The 10,488-nt window shown below is 36.0% G+C and overlaps 1 protein-coding gene and 1 long non-coding RNA gene across 2 annotated transcripts in view; one reads left to right on the top strand and one right to left on the bottom strand.

Annotated features, from left to right (window-relative positions):
* The window catches only part of LOC136030918 (GATA-binding factor A-like), a 119,473-nt gene that overhangs the window by 21,980 nt on the left and 87,005 nt on the right, over nt 1-10,488 (top strand). The window lies entirely within an intron of this gene.
* The window catches only part of LOC136030920 (uncharacterized), an 82,446-nt gene continuing 73,068 nt past the window's right edge, over nt 1,111-10,488 (bottom strand). Inside the window, exons 2-3 of the long non-coding RNA XR_010618393.1 lie at nt 6,288-6,437; nt 1,111-1,422 (exon numbers count right to left, since the gene is read on the bottom strand). This is a non-coding gene — a long non-coding RNA (uncharacterized LOC136030920). The remainder of the gene's footprint in view (nt 1,423-6,287; nt 6,438-10,488) is intronic.

Genomic DNA, 10,488 nt, shown 5'->3' with positions numbered 1-10,488 from the left:
TAGGGCATTACCCCCTTTTCTTCGATGTTACTGTGTTCATTAATTAAAAATAAAAAAGCAGAACCAAATTTTTTAATTTCACAGTGCTATTCCTCCGCAAAAACTTAAAGAATAACAATCTATTCATTCTAAAATGAAATAAAAAGTTTTCTTAAGCTCTTTGGCGAAGTATGTTTCTAGCTTCTTTTTTTTCACCCAACTTTCATATTCTAAAATCTGGCGTTTTCACTGCTACCCAATACTGGATGCCTAACTGCACAATGTCTGTTTTCAATAGAAATTTAATTTTCAACTTTTTTTATTTTTGGTTTAAAGATATATATTGTGGCAGAAGTTTTTACTGAAACAATTCAAAGAGTCACATCTCAGTGTGGTGTTAAATAAAAAAAACAAGTTTTATCAACTGAAAGTAAGGAGCAATATTAAAACTTAAAAAGAACATAAATTATTACGTATATGAGAGGGGCTGCCTCTTCCTCAGCACCTCAGCATTTGCACTAAAGTTCTTTAGTTGTTTTTAAAAAAAACTTCTTATTGTTCTAAATAAACGAGCCTTGTTTCACGAGTCATTCTTGAAGGATTAGAAAAAAATTCGAACTTTAGTAAACTTTAAACTTTTAATTTCTGTTCAAATCCCTCTCTAATATTTTAGGACCACTGGTTCAATATGATCATCCCTGGGCCAAAAAAAAAAAAATCCGAAAAAAAACACTTATCTTTCTTCGGGCAAAAATAAAAAATTCCACATTTATACAGATAAGAGCTTAAAACGTATACAATAGGGTTCTTTGATGTGCTGAATCTGTTGGTGCAATTTTATTATCATTTTATGAATTTTAGAGGGTGTTTTCACCATTTTCCAAAAATCAAGAAAATTTTCTCAGGCTCATACTCTTGATAGGTAAGATCAAACTTAATGAAACTTATATATATTGGGAATCAGCATAATAAATCAATTCTTTCGATATATCTATTGGCATTAAAATTCCGTTTTTTGCTTTTAATTACTATCGAGTTGGGTCGCTCCTTACTTATAGTTTGTTACGATGAACTGTTTCACTTGGTACATTAATGGTAAAGGACGACAAGTAAACTGACCTCTACCAAAGAATACAAATATCGAAAACTGACAATCTTCATACTGAGATTTAGAAGTTTGAGGCAGTAAGAAACACACCAAACAGCGCTTAGTTTTCATAGGGTCTCTCTTGATCTGCAACGGTATCAATGGTTTGTTCTGTCCTTCCACAAGCCACAAAGCCAACAAGTTCAATTTCAGCATTGATACTGGTAAAGTAGAAAAGCAATTGGATGCAAAATTAACAACTGAACGCTAGTGAATAAGACCGATCTCTTCTGGCAGTTCTTCTGTACGATTTAAATGCACTGAAATAATGGCTAGTCACTGACACTGGCCAATGGCTGAAATCAAATAATATCAATTAAACTCCGATTGGGAAGAGAGGCAGAGGGATTCTGATTCTCTTAACTGTTACCAACTTGGGCCTCTATCTTTTGAGTTAAAAGTTTACTTTGTCCAGATCTAAAAGTATAGGAAGCTTAAAATAGTGGGAACTGCATCCGGAGTAAAACAAAATTACTAATACCATCTAACCTTTGGTGACTATTTCTTAACAAAACTGCTGCCATACTCGGTAATTCAGGCACAGATATTGATGCTTACCCAGATTTTCACTCCGTGAAAAATACATGGCACTGTCATCTAGCGACTCCCTAAAATTATTGAATTTGCAGATACATGCCATTGCAGGGGAATATCTCATAAGAGGTGTTAAAAAAACAACTCGAAGAAAAGTTGGAAAAATTCCATAAGAAATATACTTTTCGTTTTTTTATCACACAGTTACTGCTTGCAACTATCATAACCCAAATCCATAATCCTTTAACCCTAATAATTAGTAAATAGTAATAAAAAATAAGATTACAATTAAAAGTTGTAACTCTTAACTCATTATAACTTCAATCAGTACTGTTAGGGAGAGTTAAATGTTGCAGACAGCAAAGAAAATTATGGTTAATTTAACATTTGTATTAAAAAAAATTCGTATTCTATGCAATACCTATGTACTTTTTTAAAATGTTTCAAAATATGGATTTGTAAAATTAAATTTATCTGTGTACTACCCAGATTAGCCAAAAAAAAAAATCCGTGAAGTACCAAGGACAGTGAAAACGGAGCTGATTATTTCAATTTGCTGAGTGGAAATTTACAAGTACATTGTGTATCTTTCAAGCAATTCATTATTTAATGGAAAAGATCTTCAAATGCAGTTATGCAATTTTAGGGGAGTGACAGACGTCAAATTTAATGAAGAAAAGTTGGTAGAATATCAATAAAAAAATAAACTAGAAACCACTAACAACGGTGTATTTCCATCACAAAAATCTTACATTTGGGTCTGGTCTAGATTCAAAAACAATACTTGACTTCCTTGACACTTTAAAAGTAGAGAATTTGGTATAAATCTGAATATCTTTTTGTTGAAAAAAAAATGCGCAAAACTGTCAATATGCCTACGCCAAGGCAATCAAATATAATGTTCATAAAGGTAAAAATATACCTAAACATAATCATTTAATTTGTAGATTTTAATTTTGTAGATGTCACTTACGCCGTCCAGGTAGCAAAACATCTTACCATAGTTTAGCTTTATATTTGTGGGCGAAAGTTGTTTATTCATTGTGAAAATGATATTGACTTATGCAACTTTTTCGCTCTATTTTTTAGTATCAGAATCACTCCTGCTGAAGCCGTCGCTGGGCCAAAAACTGACCTAATAAAGTTGCTTTTTCCTTTCCACCGCTTTGGCGCCATCTATCTTGACTACGCTAAGTGCATTTCACTTACTGCGAGAAGTCACAGATGGTGCATCGTCCACCAGTGGAAACAAACCGACACGAAGGAAACGTGGATGCCGGGCAGGGAAAAATGAAAGGAGAGGCGTAAGGGGTGAGCTTCTTTCGGTACTAATGACAAACCGTGACAATTGTGATTCGTCAAATCAAGCATTTGAGGGACACCTGGTGAAAATCAAGATGTCCAGAACATCTAAAATACCCAGTCTGAAGAGATTTGACCCAATCCCCCTGTGCCCCATCCAGGACAGCCCGCCTGTTCTTAAGCCGATAGTGTCCCATTGGCCCACCATCTTGGCTAACTGTCGATCCCTTTTTAGCAAAATGGATGACTTCGAAGTCCTGCTCCGTAGTAGCAACAGAGCTGTTGTATACTGCGACGGAAATTTGGAACCTCGGATGAGACTACAGGACGGATTGTTGGTTACAACTCATTTCTAAGTGCTCGAGATAGACGAGGTGACAACAGGCTCGGTGACGGTATGGGAATCTATTTGAGGACAGACATTTCGTGTAAACTCCTACCTGAACTCACAAATCCAGCTCATGAGGTTATATGGGTAATGTGCAAAATCGCGGGCTTGTCTCGTCGATTTTCATGCGTGATAACGGCATCTGTATATTACCCTGAAAGCACACAGAACAGGCGTGACCTAGTTTTCTACCTCCAAACAACGATTGATACACTTAGAAGCCGATATAGCAGTCCTGCCTTTATAATTGCTGGTGATTTTAACCAGACAAAGAAAGCTTGGCTAGCCTCCAGTCTTTCTCTTAATCAGATTGTGAACATTCCCACTCACTCGTCTGGCAGTACCCTCGATCTGATTCTTACAAACACTGAGGACCTATACCACCCCCCGACATCGCTTGGACCAGTTGGCTTGTCTGATCACTACGCCCTATTTCTCAAGGCCAAAAGTTCTGTGAGAAAGCCCAAGGTCTCACGGATCACTACTAGACCAATAACTCACTCTGCAATCCGTGAATATGGCCGCTGAATTGCCAAATATGACCTCCCAGAGGTTTCAACGGACGATCCTCTTGAGCAAAGGGTGTGTGCTTTAAATGAAGAATTGTACTCCAAGTACCTCGAGATATTTCCAACAAAGACTATGGTTAAAAGTGAATACGACAAGCCATGGATTACGCCCAATATTAAGACCCTGATTCGTGAACGCAGCCGCCTTTACTCGAGAGGCAAGGGAAATCAAGGAGCGACCAAAGAAACCTAATAGTTAATATGATCAGAAATGCAAAACGCAAGTATGGTCGTGAAAAAGTTAACCCCCTGCTCAACATTGAGCCTGCAAAGTAACATCGCTCGGTCAAAGCGATGAGTGGTAATCTTTCAAAAACCAGTGTCGAAATATCTGACGATAATGGGTGAATACTGGGGTCTAATGACGTTAATGCATTTTCTCACCTCCATTTGTACCACTTTTTTAGCCTTTAAATGAGAAAGCTCGCTTCTTGTGGATTGCCCCAACGAAGGCACAATAGCGCTCAGTGAGTTTTAGGAGTATAGTGAAATCAGAAAAAGTAAAGACAAACGTCTCTCCTTTCCCAGGCGAAATCCCTGCAAAGCTTATACGTGAATTTGATTTGTTCCTAGCCCTGCCACTCTCAGGTCTTATAAACCAGTGCTTTCAATCTGGGACCTTTCCTAGATCGTGGAAAAAGGCCCACATCCGCGCAATTCCCGAAAAGAACCCACCCAAGTCGTGTTATGATTTACGATCAATCTCCCTAACGCTATGCCTAGCAAAAGTGACAGAATCTTTCATCTTGCAGCGGCTACTAGAGCCAGTAAGACAGACTATCGACAAATACCAATATAGCAGACTCCCGAAATGTGGGACGTCTATATACCTAGTCAGAATGTACGATCAGATCCTGACATGGCTTGACAAGCAAGGCTGTTTTGTCGACTTAGCAGCCATCAACTTTTGCAAAGCTTTTGATTTCCTATCACACCTATTGGCCATCCAAAAACCTAAAACGAATTGGTGCTAAACACCAAACGCTAGCCATTGTGCTCGATTTTCTGTCTCAAAGGCAGCAAAAAGTTTTTGCTTTACAAGAAGAGAACTGTGACTCAGAGTGGAGTAAAATAACCTGTGGTGCCCCGCAAGGGACGAAACTGGCAGGAATAACGTTTCTTGCCATTATCAACTACTTGCTGGTAGAACATACCGACAAATACAAATTTGTCGATGATTCGTCCCTTTTATTCCCCTATCTTCTTCATGACAATGTCCCCACCAAACAATTCCCCGAAATTACTTTCATTCTACTAAGTTTATAGTGCTCTGATATGAAAATGACTATTAACTCTGTTAAGTCAAAAATACTCAGACTGAACCCGCTAAAGAGAGACTTCGTCTCCCCTGAAGTTCCTTTCCCTGTTGTGAGTGAGGTGAAAATACTAGGTGCTGTATTCTCACATAATCGCATCTTTACAGTTAACACGGCCACATTAACAGTGTGACCCGTAAAGCAAATGCATCTCTGAAAACCCTTCAAAATGCGTTGCTGCGGCTGCAACGCCCACAGTCTTCTGCGGGTGTACCAGTGCTACGTACACCCCATATTTGAATATGCCTGTCCGCTCTTGGGCCCATCAGTATTAGGAACCACCTATATAATGCAGAAACTGGAGTCAGTCCAAAAACGGGCAACCAGGATCATCCTGAGTAACAGAGACATTTCCTACCACGATGCCCTAGCAACCCTTGAACTCCAAAGTTTGGAACTCCGTTTGGGTGAGCTTATCCTGAGGTTTGGCAAAATGCTGCTGTCTAACCCTGCTCACCGTGATATTTTACCACCAGAAGCCTTGACAGTCAGCCGTACGAGACAGAAGCTAAAACTTGTGCCTGAGGGTGGTCGGACAAACTGCTACCAAAAATCTTTTGTCCCTTTTTTTACGTCTATATATAACAGTGCATAATAATATATTTTGTATTTCAACATCAAATTAGCCATTTTGAGCTATGATTGTAGTTTAAATAAACCTCTCTCTCTCTCTCTCTCCTCTCTCTCTCTCTCTCTCTCTCTCTCTCTCTCTCTCTCTCTCTCTCTCTCTCTCTCTCTCTCTCTCTCTCTCTCTCTCTCTCTCTCTCCCTCTCTCTCTCTCTCTCTCTCTCTCTCTTCTCTCTCTCTCTCTCTCTCTCTCTGTCTCTCTCTCTCTCTCTCTATCTCTCTCTCTCTCTCTCTCTCTCTCTCTCTCTCTCTCTCTCTCTCTCTCTCTCTCTCTCTCTTTCTCTCTCTCTCTTTCACGTTTATACCTCAGAACTACAATATTTTTTAACACCCCATCCGGAAAATTATCTCTACTTGTAACATATTGCCCTTTGCCAAGCCAATGCACTAAACTTTCAGAAAAACGGTATAGTCTGATTACTTACAGGAGGATAACACCACCCTCCCCAATGACTACTTCTAGAACAACTTTGTACTTCATTACTTCAACGCTACAACTTCGTTTGGAATGAGGGATGCTTTCACTGTAAAGCCACGTGTGGATTCTCTTAAAAGGATATCCAAAAGACACAATTCTAGAGAGAAAACCTCGATAATCAACGCTGACATTGGTATAAAATAACAATGGCATAATGGCAATGGTTGACTGGTGGCATATCAAACCCTAAGCTTTTATCAGTCTGTTGTAAAAAAAAGCCCAAACGCAATAACAAAACTACTTATCCCCTCTTGTTCAAGTATATTTTTCTTCCTGTCATTTCTTCTTGTTTTTGCTCTTTCGAGAAATAATTTATCAAACCATCCTGCCTGATTTTGTTTGATTTTAGGCTAGTTTAATTGTGAACATTGGTCAAAGTGGAGTTGTTTATTTTTTCCTTTCCTTTATATGTTCTGTTTAATCTATTTTTTTTTCATTTTTTCCACTGTTTTATTTGAACTTCATCCGCATTTTTCTTTAATTTCATTTGTTTTATTTGTTTCTTTCAAACCTTCCCAATTATTTTACAAGACATATTATAAAAAAAGAAGATATAGCACGTGGCGTGACAACGGGCTTTAGTTTGGGAACAGGTGCTGCAGCATGGCAAGGAATTCTTTTTCTTTAAAATTACAGAGCTTATTCTGAAAACTTACATGTTCAATTTAGCTTTCATCATTCGAATTATACATTAATTTTGTTTTATTTCTCTATTGTAAGCAAAAACTACCTAGTATCAAGAGGATATTTAAATAATTCATTTTACACATTCCGTGAAGCAGGCTAAACCCAACTAGAAACAGATTTGACTCGGGACAGTCAAGTAAATCCCTACACTCATTGAGCATAATTCTTTGCCGATTTGATTTAATTATTCTTTTTTAATTGTTATTCACACCTTGATTTTAAATATACTGTTTTTGGTATTTTCATTATAGAATATCAAAAAAAGCCAAACTACATAACGGTAGATTATAAAAAACAAACTTTTTTTTACATCTTCATTTTTTTTAAAGAAAAAATCCTGTCCCTACATTTGCAAGAATCGGTGCCCCTAATAGGGTACTGATATCACATATTTCCAATGATAGGCACAAAAAAAAACAAGTGGATCATTTTCAGTGCATATACGAGGCGTTATCCTGGACACTAAAGTTACCTAAAAGGAAGCTATATTTATAAATCAAGAAATAGGTAAAAAAAAAAAATACGAGTCATTTTACCTTTAGGAAGAATCAAAAGCCCATTATTATCAACATTTAAACAGTGTAGTTTCCTCAAATAGCCAACAGACTGAGTTAGACTAGATAAGGCGTTGGATTCTAAGGAAAGTTCCTCAAGCTCCCGGAGTCGCCCAATGTTTTCAGGTAAGTACATCAATTGATTCTGATCTAGTTTGAGCCGTGTCAAGGAGAATAAGGAACATATAGAGTCAGGCAAGTCCTGAAAATAAAGAAAAAAAATATGCATAATTTACAATTATGTAAATTATCCCCCCTCCCCCCCTCCACAGGAATATTGGCATGGCCTCGACGGAAAGTTTAGTCGAGAGAATCCCTTTCTATCTAAGTCTCAGAAATGCGTTAGGTATGTTAGGTGATATGAATATACTTCTAGGCTAGTTAGGGATTATAGCCATGAACTGATGATAAAATCATTTTAAAATATCAAAGACAGGAAAATGGAACCCGGTTGCTGAAGTTCCTTAAGTAAAAATTATATACACATCCAAAGAACAATCCAATTTTTATAGAATAACACCCCACATAAAGTTATGCAGTTTAAAAAAAGATTTAGCTGTCTCCAGTTAAAAAAAGAAATAAAAGTTTAGTTTTAAAAAAATGTAGGCTAAAATGAGCACAAAAGCTACAAACATCTGGCACCAAGAAGCTTAAGAAGGTGTCAATTTACTTTGAAGTTATAGCTACCTTTAGGATTCAAAAGATTGTTGTTGTGTTAATTTTTACAGATGTAAAGCATTCTAAAAAGAACAGTTTTGCTTTAAACCAGTTTTGCTTTGGAAACTAGTTTTGCTTTCTAAGCTAGTTAAAAGCATTGTAAATAGTTTTGTTTGCTTATTTCCGTGGTTTATTGTAGAAACAATGGCGAAAATGTTGTACTGCCCTAATTACTTCATAACTTTGAAACAACGAAAAAGAAATCTTAGGAGATGGCAGTTATCAACTACGAATAGACCAAATATGGGATCGAGAAGAAAACAAAATGTTTTCAATTTGATATCCAAGGTACTTTAAATCAATAATAGTGTCAAAAAATAAAACAATAAAAAAAAACAGGCAAGCTTAAGAAAAGTGAGAAAAAAAATGACGGTGGTGGAGAAAAAAAAAGAAACCGAAAGGATAAAATCATTTTATCACAATCTATATGACAAAATAGATAAAAAAGAAGAAGAAGAAAAGAAGCAGTAGAATGAATGAAAAGTGAATTAAACTAAAATAAAGGAAAGAACACTAAATAAAAAAAAAATTACGAAATATAATAAAGACGAAACTTTCTAGATGCTGAATTTTGAACACATTGAAGGAAAGAACACTAAATAAAGACAAAACCTTACGAAATATAATAAAGGCAAAACTTTTTAAACGAAACTTTCGAAGCGAATATAATAAAGACGAAACTTCACGAAATATAATAAAGACAAAACTCTTTGGATGTTGATTTTTCAGCATCCTCGTAAAACTGATTTTGTTCTTAGAACTTGTTGCGTGCTGATTTTTTGTTCATGAAACTTGGTACATGTTGATTTTTGCTCTTCGTTCTACTTGTCCATTGTTTTTTTCTTCTTGTGAAACTGATTTTGTTTATGGATATTTTCACTTGTTGATTGTGTTCGTGGAACTTGTTGCGTGCTGAATTTTGTTAATTAAACTTGTTTCGTGTCAATTTTTCTCTTCGTGAAACTTTTACATCAATTTTTCTCCTCGTGAAACTTATTTTGCTCATGGAACTTTTTTGTCCTGATTTTCGTTCGTTGAACTTATTGCGTGCTTATTTTTATTCGTGGAGTTTGTAATTTATTGATTTTTCTCTTCTTGAAACTTCTGTATTGATTTTGTTCCTCGTAAAACTAATTTTTTTCATGAAACTTGTTGCGTGCTGATTTTGATCGCGGAACTTGTTTCTTGTTGATTTTTGTTCATAGAAGTTATTGCATGTATATATTGCTATTCATGGGTTTTTTACATTGATTTTTCTCCCCGTGAAACTGATTTTGTTCATGGAATCTGATTTGTTATCTGATTTTGTTCTGATATGTGATATGTGATATTTGATATGTTGTTATCTGATTTTCTTCCTTGAACTTGTTGCGGTGCTGATTTTTTGTTCGTGGATATTGTCATGTGCTGATTTTGTTTGTGAAACTTGTTGCAAAATCATTTTTCTCTTCATGAAACTTTTACATTGCATTTTCTCCTTGTGAAACTGATGTTTACTTTGAAACTTTCTACTTGCTAATTTTTGTTCGTAGAACTTGTTTTTTGCTGATTTTAGTTCGTAAAACTTGTCGTTTGTTGATTTTTCCCAAATGAAAACTGCATATTGATTTTCCTTTTCTTGAAACTGATTTTGTTCATGGAACTTGCTTATTTTTGCTCGTGAAACGTGCTGCAGGCTGATTTTTTGTTTGTGAAACTTGTTGTGCGTTTATTTTACTCCTCGTGAAACTTCTACATTGATTTTTGTCCCCTAAAACTGATTTTGTTCATGGACCTTGTTGCTTGCTGAAATTTGCTCATGGAACTTGTTTTGTGCTGATTTTTGCTCTTGAAACTTGTTTCATGTTGATTTTTCTCTTCGTGACACTTGTTCATAGATTTTTCTCCTCATAAAACTGATTTTGTTCATGGAACTTGTTACATGCTGATTTTTTGGTCGTAGCACCTTTTCCGTTCTGATTTTTGTTCGTGAAACTTGTTGCATATTGATTTTTCTCTTCGTGAAAATTATACATTAATTTTTTCTCTTCAAAAACCGATTCTGTTCATGGAACCTTTTGTGTTCCGATTATTTTCATGGATATTATTGTGTGCTAATTTTTATTCGTGAAAATTGTTGCATATTAATTTTTCTCTTCTTTAAACTTGTACATTGATTTTTCTTCTCGTGAAGCTGATATTGTTCATGGA

This window comes from Artemia franciscana, chromosome 9, assembly GCF_032884065.1.
Source record: "Artemia franciscana chromosome 9, ASM3288406v1, whole genome shotgun sequence".
In the NCBI taxonomy this organism is placed as follows: Eukaryota; Metazoa; Arthropoda; class Branchiopoda; order Anostraca; family Artemiidae; genus Artemia; species Artemia franciscana.
This window is presented reverse-complemented; position numbering and strand designations above follow the sequence as displayed.